Below are 18,842 nucleotides of genomic sequence, written 5' to 3' on the forward strand. Positions count from 1 at the left end.
AGTAACATTAAATGTAACTTGAGTAAACATTCCAATCAAAAGACATAGGGTAGTTGAATGGATAAGAAACCATGACCCCCATATAAGCTCTCTATAAGAGACCCACTTCAGAACAAAAGACCTACACAGACTAAAACTGAAGGGTTGAAAAAAATATTCCAAGGAAATGGACAGGAAAAAAAGCTGGGTAGCAATACTTATATCAGACAAAATGAATTTCAAAACAAAGGCCATGAAAAGAGACAAAGTAGGTCACTTCATTATAGTAAAGGGAAGAATCCATCAGGAAGCTATAAAGATTATAAACATATATGTATTCAACCTAAGAGTGCCCAAAAATATGAGAAAAATCTTGGAGAATTTCAAGGAAGATATGGACAGCAACATACTCATAGTAGGGGATTTTAACACCTCACTGTCAATAATGAACAGATCTTCCAAACAAAGAATCAACAAGGGCCCTGGCTAGCATAATTCAGTGGATTGAGCATGGGCCTGTGAATCAGAGGGTTGCTGGTTGAATTCCAAGTCTAAGGCACATGCCTCGGTTGCAGGCCAGGTCCCCAATGAGGGGCACGTGGGAGGCAACCACACATTGATGTTTCTATCCCTCTCTTTCTCCTTACCTTCCCCTTTCTCTAAAAATAAATAAAATCTTAAAAAAAAGAATCAACAAGGACATTGTGGCACTGAATAACGTAATAGATCATATGGACTTATCTGACATATACAGAACCTGTCACACTAAAGGAGCAAAATATACATTCTTTTCAAATGAACATGGAACATTTTCAAAGATAAAACACATGATGGGACACAAAACTAGCCTCAACAAATTCAAGAAAACTGAAATCATATTATGCACTTTCTCAGATCATAATGGTTTGAAACTAGAAAACAAACTGAAGGAAAAAACTAAAAAACAGTCAAATACATGGAGACTGAATAATGTATTATTAAACAATGAATGGGTAAACAGTGCAATCAACAAAGAAATAAAAAAGTTTCTGGAAACAAATGAAAATGAACACATATCAACCCAAAAACTATGGAACACTGTGAAGGCAGTCCTGGAAAGGAAGTTCATAGCAATACAGACCGACCTAAAAAAGATAGAAAACATTTTTTTAATTTTAATTTGTATTTAATTCTTGTTCAAGTACAGTTTTCTGTCTTATATTCCCAGCCCTGCCCCCCGCAGTGCTCCCTACCTCCCTCCCATTTCCACCCCCCACCTTAGTTATTGTCCATGTGTCCTTTATACTTTTTCATGTGAGTGCATCCCATTTTGCCCTATGATTGTCTCCCCTCGCCCCTCTGGACCCTGTCAGCCTGTTCCTTATTTGAGTGTCATTGGTCATATTTTGCTTGCTTGTTTGTTTTGTTGTTTAGACTCCTGTTAACGGTAATATGATATGGTATTTGTCTTTCACTGCCTGGCTTATTTCGCTCAGCATAATGCTTTCCAGTTCCATCCATGCTGTTGCAAAGGGTAGGAGTTCCTTCTTCCTTTCTGCAGCATAGAATTCCATTGTGTAAATGTACCATAGTTTTTTGATCCAGTCATTTACCGATGGGCATCTAGGTTGCTTCCAACTCTTGGCTATCGTGAATTGTGCTGCTATGAACATCGGGGTGCATAGGTTCTTTTGAACTGGTGTTTCAGGGTTCTTAGGATATGCTCCTAACAGTGGAATTGCTAGGTCAAAAGGCACGTTCATTTTTAGTTTTCTTAGAAAGTTCCATACTGTTTTCCATAGTGGTTGTACCAGTCTGCAATCCCACCAACAGTGAACTAGGGTCCCCTTCTCCCCACAACCTCTTCAGCACTTGTTGTTTGTTTCTTTGTTTATGATAGCCATTTTGACTGGTGTGAAGTGGTATCTCATTGTGGTTTTAATTTGCATCTCTCTGATAGCTAGTGATATCGAGCACCTTTTCATGTGTCTCTGGATCCTCTGTATGTCCTCCTTGGTGAAGTGTCTGTTCAAGTCCTTTGCCCATTTTTTAATTGGGTTGCTTGTCTTCGAGTGGAGTCGAGTGAGTTCTTTGTATATTTTGGAGATTAAACCCTTGTCTGAGGTATCATTGGCAGATATGTTTTCCCAAGCTGTTGCTTCTCTTTTTATCTTGATACTGTTTTCCTCAGCCATGCAGAAGCTTTTAATTTTGATGAGATTCCATTTGTTTATTCTTTCCTTTATGTCCCTTGCTCTAGGGGATGTATCAGTAAAAATATTGCTGCATGGAATATCTGAGATTTTCCTGCCAATGTTCTCCTCTAGGGCTCTAATGGTGTCACAGCTTATATTTAAGTGTTTTGTCCACCTTGAATTAATTTTGGTGTATGGTGTAAGTTGGTGCTTGAGTTTCATTTTTTTGCATGTAGCTGTCCAGTTCTCGAAACACCATTTGTTAAAGGGGCTATCTTTACTCCATTTTATGTTATTGCCCCCTTTGTCGAATATTAATTGACTGTAGAGAGTTGGGTTTATTTCTGAGCTCTCTGTTCTATTCCATTGGTCTATGTGCCTGTTTTTATGCCAGTACCAGGCTGTTTTGATTACAGTGGCCTTGTAATACAGTTTGATATTAGGTATTGTAATCCCTCCTACTTTGTTCTTCTTTCTCAAAATTGCAGCTGCTATTCGGGGTCTTTTATGTTTCCATATAAATTTTTGAAGTGTTTGTTGTATGTCTGTGAAATATGCCATTGGTACTTTAATAGGTATTGCATTGAATCTGTACATTGCATTGGGTGGTATGGACATTTTGATGATGTTAATTCTTCTAGTCCATGAACATGGTATATGTTTCCATTTGTTTGTGTCTTCCTTGATTTCTTTCTTCAGTGTTGTGTAGTTTTCTGCATACAGGTCTTTAACCTTGGTTAGGTTTATTCCCAGATTTTTTTTTTGTTTTTGCTGTATCAAATGGGATTTTTTTCTTGATTTCTGCTTCTGCTGTTTCAGAGTTGGTATACAAAAATGCCTTTGATTTCTGGGTATTGACTTTGTATCCTGCTGTTTTGCCAAATTCATTTATTAGTTCCAGCAGTTTTTTGGTAGAGGCTATAGGATTTTCCATGTACACTATCATGTCATCTGCAAACAATGCAAGTTTTTGTTTCCTCCTTTCTGATTTGGATGACTTTTATTTCCTTTTCTTGTCTGATGGCTGTGGCTAGAACTTCTAATACTATATTGAATAGAAGTGGTGAAAGTGGGCAACCTTGTCTTATTCCTGATCTTAGTGGAAAAGCTTTTACTTTTTACCCATTGAGTATGGTGTTGGCTGTAGGTCTTTCATATATGGCCTTTATTATATTGAGGAATGCTCCTTCTATTCCCACTTTGCTGAGTACCTTTATCATAAATGGGTGTTGTACCTTATCAAAAGCTTTTTCCACGTCTATTGATATGACCATGTGGTTTTTGTCTTTGCTTTTGTTTATGTGGTGTATTACATTTACTGACTTGCGGATATTGAACCATCCTTGCATCTCTGGGATGAATCCGACTTGGTCGTGGTGTATGATCTTTTTGATGTATTGCAGGATGCGATTTGCCAATATTTTATTGAGGATTTTAGCGTCTATGTTCATCAGCGATATTGGCCTGAAGTTTTCTTTCTTTGTTGTGTCTCTATCTGGCTTTGGAATTAGGATGATGCTGGCTTCATAAAACGAGTTTGGGAGTTTCCCATCATTTTGGATTTTTTGGAATAGTCTGTGAAGAATTGGGGTTAGTTCTTCTTTAAAAGCTTTGTAGAATTCTCCTGTGAAACCATCTGGTCCAAGGCTTTTGTGTGATGGGAGTTTTTTTATTACTGCTTCAATTTCATCTGCTGTTATTGGCCTGTTCAGGTTTTCTGCTTCTTTTTCATTGAGTTTTGGAAGATTACATTTTTCTAGGAATTTGTCCATTTCACCTAGGTTTTCAAATTTATTGGCATACAGCTCTGCATAGTAATTCCTTACAATCCCTTCTATTTCTGTGATATCAGTTGTAATCTCTCCTCTTTCATTTCTGATTGTGTTTATTTGGTTCCTCTCTCTTTTTTTCTTGATGAGCCTACTTAAAGGTTTGTCTATTTTGTTTATCTCTTCAAAAAAAACCAACTCTTGGATTCATTGATCCTTAGAATTGTGCTTTTAGTCTCTATGTCATTTAATTCTGCTCTGATCTTGGTTATTTCCTTCCTTCTACTTGCTCTGGGCTGTCTTTGTTGTTGTTCTTCGAGTTCTTGCAGGCGTCGGGTTAGGTTGTTTGTTTGAAATGTTTCCATTTTCTTTAGGTAAGCCTATATTGCTATGAACTTCCCTCTCAGGACTGCCTTCACTGTGTCCCATAAGTTTTGGGTTGTTGTGAGTTCATTTTCATTTGTTTCCAGGAACTTTTTGATTTCTTCCCTAATTTCAATCTTGACCCATTCATTGTTTAATAGCATACCATTCAGTCTCCATGATTTTGGGTGTTTTGAGTTTTTTCCTGTGGGGTTAGTTTCCAATTTCAGTCCCTTGTGATCAGAGAAAATGCTTAGTATGATTTCTATTTTCCTAAATTTGTTGAGTCTCATTTTGTGTCCTATCATGTGGTCTATCTTTGAAAATGTTCCATGTGCATTTGAAAAGAATGTTTATTTAGCCCTTCTTTGGTATGAAGAGCTCTCTATATATCAATTAGGTTCATTTTATCTAGAGTGTCATTTAATGCTGCAATATCTTTGTTCATATTTTTTTGGAAGACGTGTCCATTTTTGACAGTGGGGTGTTAAAATCCCCAACTATAATTGTGTTGCTGTCAATATCTTTCTTGAGGTCCTCTAGGATTTTCTTTATATATTTGGGTGCTCCTGTGTTGGGTGCATATATATTTATGATGTTAATGTCTTCTTGGTGGATTCTTCCCTTGAGTATTATGAAGTGACCTTCTGGGTCTCTCTTTATAGCCCTTTTTTTGAAGTCTATTGTGTCTGATATGAGGATTGCTACGCCCACTTTTTTTTCTTGTCCATTTGCTTGGAAAATTTGTCTCCATCCTTTAACTTTCAGTCTGTGGTGGTCTTTTGACCTGAGGTGGGTCTCTTGTAGGCAGGATATATGCGGATCATGCTTTCTTAACCATTCAGCTATTCTATGTCTTTTAATTGGTGCATTTAATCCATTTATGTTTAAGGTTATTATTGAAAGGTAGTTATTCATTGCCATTTGTGTACTGGTGTTCCTCTCCATCTCACTCTTTTCCTTCCTTTCCTTAAAGCAGCCCTTTTAGTAATTCTTGTAGAGCTGGTTTGGTGGAGGCGTATTCTTTTAGACTTCTTTTGTCTTGGAAGCTCTTTATTTGGTCTTCTATCTTGATCGAGAGCCTTGCTGGATAAAGCAGTCTCGGTTGTAGGCCTCTGGTTCTCATTACTTGGAATATTTCCTGCCATTCTTTTCTTGCTTGGAATGTTTCCGTTGAGAAGTCAGTAGCCAACCTTATTGGGACCCCCTTGTATGTTACTTCCTTTTTCTCCCTTGCTGCCTTTAGGATTCTCTCTTTGTCTTGCAGTTTTGCCATTTTAATGATGATGTGTTTTGCAGTAGGCCTCTTTGGGTTCCACCTGCCTGGGACTCTCTGCGATTCCTGGATTCGTGTGACTTTCTCTCTCCTCAACTTAGGAAAATTTTCCATTATTACTCTTTCGAGTAGGTTTTCTATCCCTTGTTCTTCTCCTTCTCCTTCTGGTATTCCTATTATTCGGATATTATTACTCTTCATATTGTCTTGCATTTCTCTTAGACTCTCCTCATTTTTTCTGATTCTCTTTTCCATTACCTGGTCCGTCTGGGAGATTCTTTCCATCCTGTCTTAGAGCTCGCTAATGCGGTCTTCTGCCTCATCAGTCCTACTATTCATACCTTCTACTGTGTTCCTCAGTTCAGAATTGTATTCTTTATTTCCTCTTGGCCTTTGCTGATGGTTTCTATTTCCTTTTTCATGTTGGTATAGTTTGCGGAGAGTTCAGTGTACCTCCCCTGTAGTTTCTGGTAGCTCGTTGTAAGCTCTTTGAATTTCCTGATAACCAGTGCTTTGAATTCAATATGTGATAGTTGACTTGCCTCTATTTCATCTAACATTCTTTCTGAGACTTCCTCCTTTTCTTTCATTTGGGGATTGTTTCTTTGTCTTCTCATTGTTTGTGTTACTCTTGTTGTTGGCCTCAGCTTCTTAAATTGATCTGTTCTGGTTCCCTGGGTTTATGGTGTGAACTTCTGTGGTAGCAGGCCTGTGGAATTCAGTGGTGCAGTCTCCTGAAGGTATCTTGGTGTTCTCTTCCACTACTCCTCTTGCTGGTTTCCAGCTGGCCAAACCTTTTCTTCTGGTCTCACTAGCTGCAGCAGCCTGAGGGGCTATTAGTGTGGCCTTTCTCTCATCTTGGTGAACTTAGCTGGTCTCGCCAGTGCCCTCCCAAGATCCAGACTGGCACCGCTCCCCAGCACCCCACTGAGAGCAGATTTTTCCCCAGTCTTCCCAGCCCTGGCCTGGTGTGAGGGCATGCGCTCCCAGCCAGACTTTCCTTGTCTCACAGGCTTGTGCGTAGACCTTTCCCAGTGCTGTGGCTGAACACACAGGGCAACTCACAATTCTTCCAGCCTGACTCCCAGTGTTTCTCAATCTGTACCTGGCTGGATAGGGAGGGAGCTGGCACCTGGCTCTCTTCCAGGGGCCCTGTCAGCAGGCTGAGAATCCCCGAGACTATGGAAGAGCCAGCCCAGACCCGGTGCTACCAGGAACGCATGGGCCACTCTCAGTTCCCCAAGCCGGCAACTGCCGCCTGACTCCACGGGTTATCAGAGCTCTCTGGTTTGCTTCCCAGCGCCCACTCCTCTCTCTGCCACTACAGGAAAATTGATCTCTCCTGGTGTTTTCCAATCTGCACCCTGCCAGATAGGGGGGGTGCCGGTGACTAGTTCTCTCCTAGGGTTGTTGCTGCCCGCCCTCAGCTCTCAGAGACCAAGGCGACCCCTCCAGGGCTTTGGCGTGGCCCGGCAGAGGGCCTGCAGCCTCTGCGCTGTTCCCTCGTACCTTGTTGACCTGTGGTCATCTCCTCTCCTCAACCGCTGGTCATTCAGTGTCCGCTACACTTTCTGGAGTCCTGCCTTCCTATATGCTGGGTCCCTGTTGGGTATCCGCTGCACTCCTCCGAAGATCAGCCCAATTTTTCTCCGGTGAGTAGAGGGAAGCGAAATCCTCTGTCCTACTCCGCCGCCATCTTCCTGAAGACTCTCCCTAGTTCTAATTATGCTATATTCTCACTTATTTATTCAATAAACATATCTTATGTGCCAGGAACTAGGAACCCAGTTCTAGATGCAGACAAGTCAGATTAGGTTCCCATTCTTATAGAGCTTATGTTCTAGCTTGGAGAATATGGACAATAGATAAGAAAAATATCAGGTAGTGATGAGGGACATGCAGAGAATTAAAACAGTTACAAAATAGAATGACCGTTTTAGAATGGGTTGTCAGAAAGGATTCTCTGAGAGGTGACGTTATTAAACCAGGATCTGAATAACAAGAAGCCACACACATTAGGTAACATGGGAGAAAAGAAAATATAGGTAGAACTCGGTGCCCGCTATGGCATCTGACATGGACCAGGAGATGATCCTGGTGTATTTTCAGGCATGTACTGGCATTGAAAACATTGATGAAGCTATTACATTTTTTGAACAAAATAACTGGGACTCAGTAGCAGCTATTAATGGTATAATACCCCAAGAAAATGGCATTCTACAAAATATCTATGGAGGTGAAACTATACCAGGATCTGTATTTGATTCAGCAAGTCACCCAGCTGCAGCTCCTGCTCCCTCTTCCTCATCAGCATTTTGACCTATAGTACCATCTAGGCAGATTGTAGAAAGGCAACCTCGGATGCTGGACTTCAGGGTTGAGTACAGAGACAGAAATGCTGATGTGGTACTTGAAGACAGCTATACTGTTGGGAAGATTAAACACATTCTAGAAAATGAACTTCATGTACCTGTGTCTAAAATGCTGCTAAAAGGCTGGAAGACTGGAGATGTGTAGGACAGTACGATCTTAAAATAGCTACATTTGCCAAAAAAAAAAAAAAATCAAACAACAGTCTTTTTTTCCTATACCAGACTTGCCACCACCTTCATCCTCTAGTCATGCTGGTGCCTTGCAGGAGTCATTAAATCAAAACCTCATGCTGATCATTACCCACCAAGAAGTCCAGCAGGAAAACAACCTGAACTTCTCAAAAAGTAGTACCATTCAAGAGGTAAAAAGAAATGCGTAGGACCTTATGTGTATCCCTGTTCTCCATCAATCATGGGATGGTTGGCCAATTTCTGCCACAGATGATGCAATGTGTCATGCTGAATCAGGATTTTCTCATCCCTGCTGTACTCTGACAAGGGGAAGACAATCTTCACCTGCACAGACCAGGAGCAGTCAAGGAGCACAGGACTGGTGTTCCTGTGGTTAGGGATAGTAATGGAGATGACTGTGAGGATGCTCTGAACTGGGGTAGATGATGGAGAGGTATTCAGCATGGCATCATCTGTCCTGAGAAAATCTCCAATGATGCCAGAAAATGAAGGAGATGCCTTATTACAATTTACAGCAGAGTTTTCTTCAAGATATGGAGATTGCCATAATCTGTTTTTGGCTTATTAGAAGCTGCTTTTAAAGAGGCCTTCTATGTGAAAGCCCAAGACAGGAAAACCTCTTGCTATCTACCTCCACCATGATGAAGTGTATTAACCAATGTGTTCTGCTCACAAATGCTTTGTGCTGAATCTGTTGTCTTTTATCTGGGTCAAAATTTTATAGCATGGGCTTGGGATGTGACAAAGGTCGCCAATAGAGCAAGATTTCTGACAATGTGTGATAGACACCTCAGCAGTATTGTTTCATGCACCTCAAAAAACAGATCACTTTCAACTTTCTCTGATTACTATGGGAAAACGATCATCTAATGAAATGTTAAATGTGATACCAGGTACAACAGTGGATGAGTTAATGATGAGACTCAGGGCTGTGATGGAGATCTTTACCACCCAATGACAGGACAATATAAATCAGGGGTGTCAAACTCATTTTCACTGGGGGCCACATCAGCCTCGCAGTTGCCTTCAAAGGGCTGAATGTAATTTTAGGACTGTGTAAGTGTAACTATTCTTTAACTAGGGGCAAGGAGCTTGGTGCTGCTGCTGGGTAGGAATGAGGTGCTGGGCTAGATAAAATAAGGTGGAGAGCCAGTTTGGGCTCCTATGCCTTGTGTTTGCCACCTGTGATTTAGAGGATGAGGATGAACGTGGAGCCGGAGAAAATGTGAAGAGAGAGCAAGATGAGGCCTATCACCTTTCACTTGAAGCTGACAGAGCAAAGAGGGAAGCCATCACTCTTGAGTGATGGTAGAACAGTTTAGTCTGGAGCAGATTCCCAAACAAGAAGAGAAACAGGAGCCCATTTGGCTCTCCTTAGAGCAAGCCCTGTCCCCAGAGTCAAAAGAAAGAGATGCTGAGTCCATTAGCAAATTGCAGATCCGACTCTAATGAGCAGTTCCTCCAGCGGCCTGCAGCATTTCCTGGACAGCAATAAGCTTCAGGTTGTCTTTGATTTTGTAGCTTCCAAAGGATTTCCATGTGATGAGTTCAAGTTACTGAGCACCTTTCCTACAAGAGATATAACCCAGTTAGACCCAAATAAATCATTATGGGAGGTAAAGTTGTTCCCCCAAGAAACCCTTTCCCTGGAAGCAAGAGTAAAAGCATGGCCCAGCGGGGGAAACAGCTGTTCCTTGGTTCCTTTGCCAGCCCAGGCCTGCATCAAGAAAAGGGCTCTTTGCCATTGCACCTATGCGCTCGGCTCACTGAATTCGATGTCCCACTTCTGCCTCTTATAAGACTGACAGAAAAAAGTAATAATAAACATAGCTACTAAGAAAGGAAGAAAGAAAGAAAGAAAGAAAGAAAGAAAGAAAGAAAGAAAGAAAGAAAGAAAGAAAGAAAGAAAGAAAGAAAGAAAGAAAGAAACGAAGGAAGAAAGAAAGGAAGGAAGAACAGAACATACATGTAAGGCCTTTAGGTAGAAACAGCCTGGCTTGATGAAAACTCAGAGAAGGCCTGGGTGCTGAAACAGAGCAGGCAAAGGGAAGACCAGCACATGGTGGCTTAGAGGGTAGGCAGGAGCAGCTCACAGAGTGACATGTTTTAAAAATATGAAAGCATATCTCTAACATTATAAAAATCTAATAGTTTGAAATTTGAAAGACACACCAATTAATGAAAAAATTTTTTCTGTGAAGACAATTAAACATATAGTTAATATGATTTAATTTTTTGGTGTTCACTAGTTCAAAACACTTTTTAACAAAAATACAAAGTCTTTTATTAATTAGGCATTTGGCTTTTCACTTAGAAAATGTGTTGATCTTACATATAAGCTATAAATATTATCTTCCTGTGTTAGTAATTTAGCAGCATTTTTAATAAGAAAAATTATTTTATAAATAAAGCTAAACAGTCTTTCTTTCATGTACTGTTCAACCAATAAAAATGCTAACATGTTTGTAGGAAGGAGTAGGGATAGAAATGCTTATTTTTTTCTTTGGGTTTATAAATATAAGTGAGGAGATCCTCATGAGAAAAATGTGTTTTATGTTTCTATTTTCAAATATACTTGGAGGTGAGGGTAGAGTTTCCATAATGGAAGGCAGTAAAATTAAAGCGTGGGGACATTAATTGCTTACTGCTATCTTATTGAAGTATTTAGGCATATTTATAGCTTACAATATCTCAAAAACATAAAAACAGAAATACTGTTCTATATCCTCCATTCATAAAACAGTATTTAAAACTGTGCCCTTTACATCTAGAGAAAGAACTTAAAAATGCCAGAGTTCTTACTTAACAGAAGCACAGTGGTCCCACTGCTTATTCCCCATGCTGCCTGGTAATGAAGTTCCTGTGATTCAGCACAGGGCTCTTCCTTCCCATGATCTGATCATCTTAAATAGACACAAAGAATATGGCAGTGTCCCAGGTTCTGTAGGGCCTGAGCAGGAGTTCAAAAACCATAATAAAAGATAACAGTAGAGAAACAAAAAATAACAATCAAACATGAAAAGTAACTTTTAACAAATTTTAGTGTTAGAAATGCGTGAATAATATGCCTGGCTGCATATTAATCCACTGTGGCTCAGTGGATTAAACACTGGCCTGTAAATGAAAGGGTTACTGGTTCCATTCCCAGTCAGGGCACATGCCTGGGTTGCAGGCCAGGTCCCCAGGGGAGGGCATGTGAGAGGCAACCACACATTGATGTTTCTCTCCCTCTAAATAAATAAATCTTAAAGAAAAATGTGGGAGAAATAGAGGTGGGAGGTGATCTGACCCAAGAGCTTTTATTTGATCTTGGGCTGAGTGGGGGTGGGGGGCTGGACGGATAGGGGAGGGGTTAGTCTCCTGTTCTTTCAGGTGGGTGCCTCAGGGTTCCAGGTTGTGAGCCGAAACAATGGGTTTAGGTAAGGGGCCTCCAGGTACAGGAGGATCAGTCTGGCCACTGACTATTGTGGCTGGTGCCAGGTGTCCATTGTGCAAGGTGGGAGAGAGTTTTGATTAAGCCTAGGGCTACCAGGCAAGTGGGGACAACTGAGTCACAGGCAGTTCAGAGGATTGGAAACTGGCCTGACTGGGTCATTAGCAGTTTGGGGGTTGGGGATCTGACCTGACCCTTTAATTTAGTAGTGTGATATATATCCCTAAAATTTTTTAAATATTGGTTGGTATGTTCTCCACAAAACACAAACTAAGGTTCAAAGAACTATAATATTTAACGGAAGCATAGTTAAGGAATATCAGCCAGTAACAGAAATCATGTCTTCTGGGCCCAGCTCTGATGCAAACTATAAGAAACAGTTTACATGAGATTGTCCAGGTGAAGGACTTACTCACTACCTGACACACTGTTCAAAGTCAAGAAATGTCTCCTACTGTTAGCTAGCACTTTTCTGATTGACAAGTCTACACTATCTTTTAGGTCAGTGCCCTGTCCAATTTACCTCTGACTTTTTAAACCAATCCCTGAAAAATAGGTAATTTTCTGCTTTATACCTAGAATTTATCTGGCTATATAAATATTCTCTGATGTACTGATATAATCTCAGCACTGCACTTGTAGTGCTTTCCAGGGCAGAAAAATAAAAGCATCTGCATTATTCATGCCTGGTGGGGTGATGAGGAGATCACTGACTCAAGGGCACGAGTTACTGGGGCTTTCTCCCACACTGCTTCATGTTCCTATGCTTGCAGTTGTGATTAAAGATTTCAAAATACCTTTGAGTTCCATGTGCATGTAACCCCTTTCCAAGCAGGATTCCAATGCCATTACCCAGAAAAATCCAACTCACCTAGTCAGGGGTTGTAGAATTTTCTCTCCACCACAGCCATACAGATTATCTGGTTCGCCTATATTGTGTAAATTTCTGAGAGCAGATCCTAAAACATGGCAACAACAAAAATTGGAGAGGAAAACCATCACTTTATGAATTTAGCAAATTGGAAATTTATCAATTGTACCAATGTAAATCCCAGCTCTAAATGCTATACTATAAAGTAAAATATAAGAGTGAAATATATGCTCAAGGTTTGGATTAGCAACATAAAAGGATTCCAGACAGCAGAACGATGATGTAATTAACACCTGAGAAGAGGTGCACAGAATTTCACGAACTAGGTAAGAAATCTCAACTGACCAGGCTTTTCATACCTGCAAAAATAATCATTAAAAACAAAAAGCACAGTCCCGGCTGGTGTAGCTCAGTGGACTGAGCTTGAGATGCAAGCCAAAGGGTCGCCAGTTTGATTCCCAGTCAGGGCACATGCCTGGATTGCAGGCCAGGTCCCCAGTGGGGGCCATGTGAGAGGCAACCACACATTGATGTTTCTCTCCCTTTCTTTCTCCCTCCTTTTCACTCTCTCTAAATGAATAAATGAAATCTTTTTAAAAAGCACAAATAATCCTGTCAACAGCTAAATCTGTAGATAGAAAAATAACATTATGAAAGAAGATCTGACCCTTGAAAACAGAATTTCGTAAAATCAAAGGTCATTAATTTTTCTTGGAAATAAAACTCAAAGTTGCATTATGTTATAATTGGTAAAATGTGATGTGGATAGGAAGAGGTTTGATGACTCAAATCTTTGCTGCAGAATTTACACACCAAACAACTAACTCTGTTTAAATCATCTCGGTAAAATGAATATTAAAAAATTAGAAACAGTATTGCACAGAAAGCTGATCAAACAATTTAACTGCCTAAAGATGCTTGCTCCAGAGAATATTTCCAACTTGAAAATTCACTGATATTGGCATCATTCTGTAATTGTAATTACATTGTTTCTATTCATAAATATGAAACCAAGTCTTCAGTGTTGGAACATTCAGTACTTAAGCTTAGCTCAGTGCCTGGTAAACAGAAAATATTCCAAAAACTCAATAAAAGAGAATAAGACTATAAAAAAGCAAAAGACGGAAAAAGAAAAATTGGTAGAATGGAGTAAAAGAAGGGTAAATAGAACATATTTCAAGCAAGGCATGATTGATGGTGTTAAGTGTTAATGAAACATTAATAAACGTTGAATGACAGGTGACCACCAGACTTAGTGACATGAAGTGTACAGGTGACATTAGCAAGTGCTACATCAGTGGAGAGAGAAGAAAAGGAAATGGAAACACCAAATACAGATAACTCTTTCATGGAGTTTTGCTGTGAAAGAAAGAGAGGGGAAAAAATGACACTTAAATAAACAGAGAACACTGGGACAAGAAAGACAATTCTCTGTTAGTCTAAAGGAAAATGTTTTTAATTTAAAAAAAGTTTGAAAATGTTTGGATATGTTGAGGAAGGCACAGCACAATAAAAAATTTTTTTTTCTGAGAAAGAGTTGATGGGAAACAAAGCACAGGACGAAGGCTTAGTCCTGGAAAGAAGAAGAAACTATTTCTCTTTTTTACAAGAGAAAAGGGTGCAATGGGAGCAGAGGCAGGCAGATCCCAATGTCTGATAGTGGTTGTGGTGGGATTCCCTACCTATGCTGCTGTTTTCTCCAGAAGCAGGAGGCAAGCTGAGAGCAAACACAAAGATCTGATATTTAAGCAAAATGGAGAACTTGAAACTGTCATTTCAGAGGAATGAGTTTATTCAAGAAATTCACAGGGACCAGAGGGGAGAGGGGAGAGTACCACAGGGGAAAAGGGGAAGGACTCACATGAACAAATATAAAGGACACATCGACAATAACTAAGGTGGGGGGGCGGAGATGGGAGGGAGGTGGGGAGCACTGGGAGGGGGGCAGGGCTGGGAATATAAGACAGAAAACTGTACTTGAACAAGAATTAAATAAATAAGAGACTTCTGCCAAAATGGAGGCATAGGTGGAAACACTGTGCCTTCTCCCACAACCAAGTTTGAGTACAACAAAGGTTAGTAAACAAAGACATAGCCAAAGAACAGAAAACTGAACTATACGGAAGTCCGACAACAACGAAGGGTTCAACCGGGACCAGTAAACTGGGACTGGTAAGAGGGGCGGAGCCAGCAGCGGAGCCGGGTTGGGCAGGAAGGATCCCCCGACCCAGGTGACCCAGGCAACCCAGGTGACCCAGGCGCGCAGGCAGCAAGGGTAGCATTGTGGACCCAGCGAGGGTGCGGGGCAGGCTGACCGTAGTCACACATTCGAGCACAGATAAACCGCAGAGGTGTGAGCAGTGAGACTGACTGCACGGCCCCAGCGGCGGAAGGAGGCAGACAGGACCGCCATTGATTTCCTTTGACCCCGCCACCACATACAGCATCACAACCCAGCAACTGAGTTGCCCCGCCCTGCTGAACACCTAGGGCTCTGCTCCTCATATGTAACAGGCAGGAACAGACCAAAACATTATGGCCCAAGAAGGACTCAAAGCCCCAGAGCCGATAACTCTAAGCGACCAGAAAATAGCAAACCTCTCAGATGCACAATTCAAGACACTGGTGATCAGGATGCTCACAGAACTGGTTGATTATAGCCACAAATTAGAGGAACATATGAAGGCTAAACTAATTGAAATGAAGGGAAATGAACAGGAAACCAATAGTGATGGAAAGGAAACAGGGACTCAAATCAAGGGGGTGGACCAGAAGGAAGAAACAGTAGGAAGAAAGAAATGACCAAACAGGAAAAAGTGAAGTTACAAGAATTCAAAAAAATGAGGAGAGGCTTAGGAAACTCCAGGACATCTTGAAACATTCCAACATCCGAACTATAGGGGTACCAGAAGGGGAAAAGAAACAGCCACGAGTGGAACACTTATTTGAACAAATAATGAAGGAGAACTTCCCCAATCTGGCAAAGGAAATAGACTTCCAGGAAATTCAGGAAGCTCAGAGAGTCCCAAAGAACTTGGACCCAAGAAGGAACACACCAAGGCACAGCATAATTACATTAGCCAAGATTAAAATGAAGGAGAGAATCCTAGAAGCAGCAAGAGATAAGGGGACAGTTACCTACAAAGGAGTTCCCATCAGACTGTCAGTGGATTTCTCAAAAGAGACCTTACAGGCAGGAAGGAGCTGGAAGGAAGTATTCCAAGTCATGAAATCCAAAGACCTACAGCCAAGACTGCTCTATCCAGCAAAGCTTTCATTTAGAATGGAAGGGCAGATAAAGTGCTTCTCAGATAAGATCAAATTCAAGGAGTTCATCATCACCAAGCCCTTATTATATAAAATGTTAAAGGGACTTATCTAAGAAAAAGAAGATAAAAAATATAAACAGTGAAAGGAGAGCAAACTCACAGTTGTTAACAACCACACCTAAAACAAAAGCAAACCAAGAGGACAGCTAGATCAAGAGCAAAACCATAGAAATGAAGAACACACGGAGGGTTAGCAACAGGAGGAGTGGGAGGAGGAGAAGGGGGGAGAAGGTATGGAAAATAGCATAGACAGTAGGTAGAAAATAGATAGGGGGGAGGGCAAGAATAGTGTGGGAAATATAGAATCTAAAGAACTTGAGACACGTGGTCATAAACTAAGGAGGGGAATGGTGGGGGACGGGGTGTGCAGGATGGAGGGGAATGAAGGGGGGAATAGAACAACAACTGTAATGGTATAATCAATAAAATCTATTTTAAAAAAGAGTTAAATAAAACAAGAAAATCAGAGTAAATATTAACTAATTTATAGAAAAAAAGCAGTTTGCCCTGAGATGTGACATATAATAAACAAGTAAACAAATAAGTATGTAGTTACAAATGTTAAGTTCAATAAGGAAAATAAACAGAGTCAGAAATAAACATTTATTTGTACCAAATGTCAGAAAATATATGGTATAAATTATCCTATGATACAGGTAGTTTTACATCAATTTTTCTAATTTAAAAAAAATAAAACTCAAGGATGGAAAGGTTAAGTAACTGGTGCAAGATCACACAATGTAGTGGTAGAGTCAGGATTAGAACTCAAGTTTGTCTACTCCAAGGCCTAAACTGCAAACCATAAATTTATGTATGTGACACTCAGTCCAAGGAGTAACTTCAGTTTGAAAATTAAATGACATCTATATACAGGTTTTATAACAAAATAATCCAAAGTATAAAATAAATATTATCACAACTAACAGGGCCTATAACATTTACCTGTAAACTTATTCCAGTTTCTTCTTTACTTTTTCCACTCAAATTAGAAATAGTTGTACTTTGTCTTCTTTCTTCAAATGCAGGATTTCAGTTGGTCACAGAGCATTTCTTTTAATGAGAAAATAGTATTTTGATGTTTGTGAATATATATACTATAGACTTTGATGGAAAAAGTAACAAAGATCACAGATAAAACCCTTCATACTATAAAACATAATACCATATAGGCTTAGAATGAAAAACAAGTTTGTGAAATTAATTTTTCAATGAGAATTACATTGTAATAACAATGTCGTATATGGGAAGGCTACATATCAAAATATGCTTATTTATATAGACATTTAAAAATGGAGCAGCTGAACCCAGTTCTAACTGTTCTAACAGTACAGTTCTAACTGTTCTGCCAGTAGTTTTACCTAAACTTCAACCTCATTAACAATCACAAGCACACAAATTAAGATCATACTATAATACCACTTAACACCTGATAAACTGGCAAAAATTAAGATGTCTGAAAACAGTAAGTGTTGAGAAACCTACAGCCAAGATTTTAAAACTAGTAGGTGACAATAAGGATTAGAACTTGTTCTGCTCCAAGGCCTTAGCTTTAAATCATACGTTTATATATGATGTTCAGTCCTACAAGTAATTTCAGTTCTAAAATCATGCCACCTACACAATATCTATGAAATACTATCATATGCATCATATGTGTCCTGGCTAGGTGTCTCACTTGGTTGAAGTGTTGGCCTGTACACCAAAAGGTTGTGAGTTTGATCCCTAGTCAGGGCACATACCTAGATTGTGGGTTCAATCCTCGGTTGAGGTGTGTAAAAGAGACAACCAACTGATATTTCTTTCTTTCTCTCTCTCTTCCCCTTCCCTACTCTCCAAAATCACAAACATATCCTTAGGTGAAGACTTAAGAAATATTATCATATATGACAGAGCCTCTATTATTTACCTATAAATTTATTCTAGTTTCTTCTTTACCTTTTTCACCCAAACTACAAAATAGTTGCACTTTGGCTCCCTCCCTTCTTCCAATGTAGGGCCTCTTACTGATTCATTTCCTGACAAACCACACTCCTAAAAGTATGCAAATCGGTATAACCAGTTGAAAAAACAATTTGGCATTGTCCCATGAGGTTCAAAATTTACATACCCTGCCACCTAGTAATTCTACACTTAGGCACATATCATTAACAGGGGAAAGTGCAAATTAATCGTGGCATATTCTCCCACTGGTACACTATGTGGCAGTGGCAAATTAATGAACTACAGCAGCACACTACATAAATATATCTCATAAATGTATTAAATGAAAAAACTAGTTGTAGAAAAGTACACATATAATTTCTTATGGAGCTCAAATATAAGGAAAACCACTATATATAGGAATTCATACTCACACAACAATATCACATAAACAAATGATAACCACAAAACAGGAGATAACTTTGACCCCTTGGAAGGAGCACAGACGGATGGAACAGAGACCACGGACTGACATGATGGTACATAATGGCACTGACAACATTCTACTTTGCTTTACAACTTTTATACTCAGGTATTACATAGATTTCCTCATTAGCAAGTCATACAGAAAGAAGTTTTTAGAGGGGAAAATAGGAGAGTAGGAAAGACAGTATTACAGATTGTGACTGTAAGTCTAAGGCTGTAATTCATCCAGACAAATGGAATTGGCAGGGCTTTTGTCAGCAACACTAATGTGACTGAGGTTGTGAACTAATGACACTTTTTGTCTAAATCCAGTTTGAAGAAGTTTTGACTTCTTTCTAAAAAAATTATGGATACTAACCTCTGAAATCTCATACTTTCTCAGGAGCAAATTACAAGTAAATAAAACTGGATCTGTATTTTTGAATACCTAGTATGGAGACACTTTGCTATTAAATAATTTTAATAAAGAAGTTGAGAGCAATTCATTTCCTGCACATGACAGTGTTTGAAAACTGTTTGTGTTTTGCTTACAGTTATTTTTTTCCTGATCACCTTAAATTTACAAAGTGTCAGTTCACCTGAGTTATTGAACAATACTGGCATTCCCTTCACTCTATACACCTTGGATTTGTTTGCCCTCCCTTACCCATCAGGCATCTGGGAAAAAAATCAAAACCA

General features: G+C 39.7%; 1 pseudogene; it reads left to right on the forward strand.

Annotated features, from left to right (window-relative positions):
- Positions 1–7,625: 7,625 nt before the first annotated feature.
- Positions 7,626–9,924, forward strand: LOC119000569 (FAS-associated factor 1-like; annotated as a pseudogene).
- Positions 9,925–18,842: the final 8,918 nt, after the last annotated feature.

The sequence above is a fragment of the Sturnira hondurensis genome, unplaced genomic scaffold, assembly GCF_014824575.4.
Source record: "Sturnira hondurensis isolate 20B ecotype Veracruz unplaced genomic scaffold, ASM1482457v3 Scaffold0015793, whole genome shotgun sequence".
Classification (NCBI taxonomy): domain Eukaryota; kingdom Metazoa; phylum Chordata; class Mammalia; order Chiroptera; family Phyllostomidae; genus Sturnira; species Sturnira hondurensis.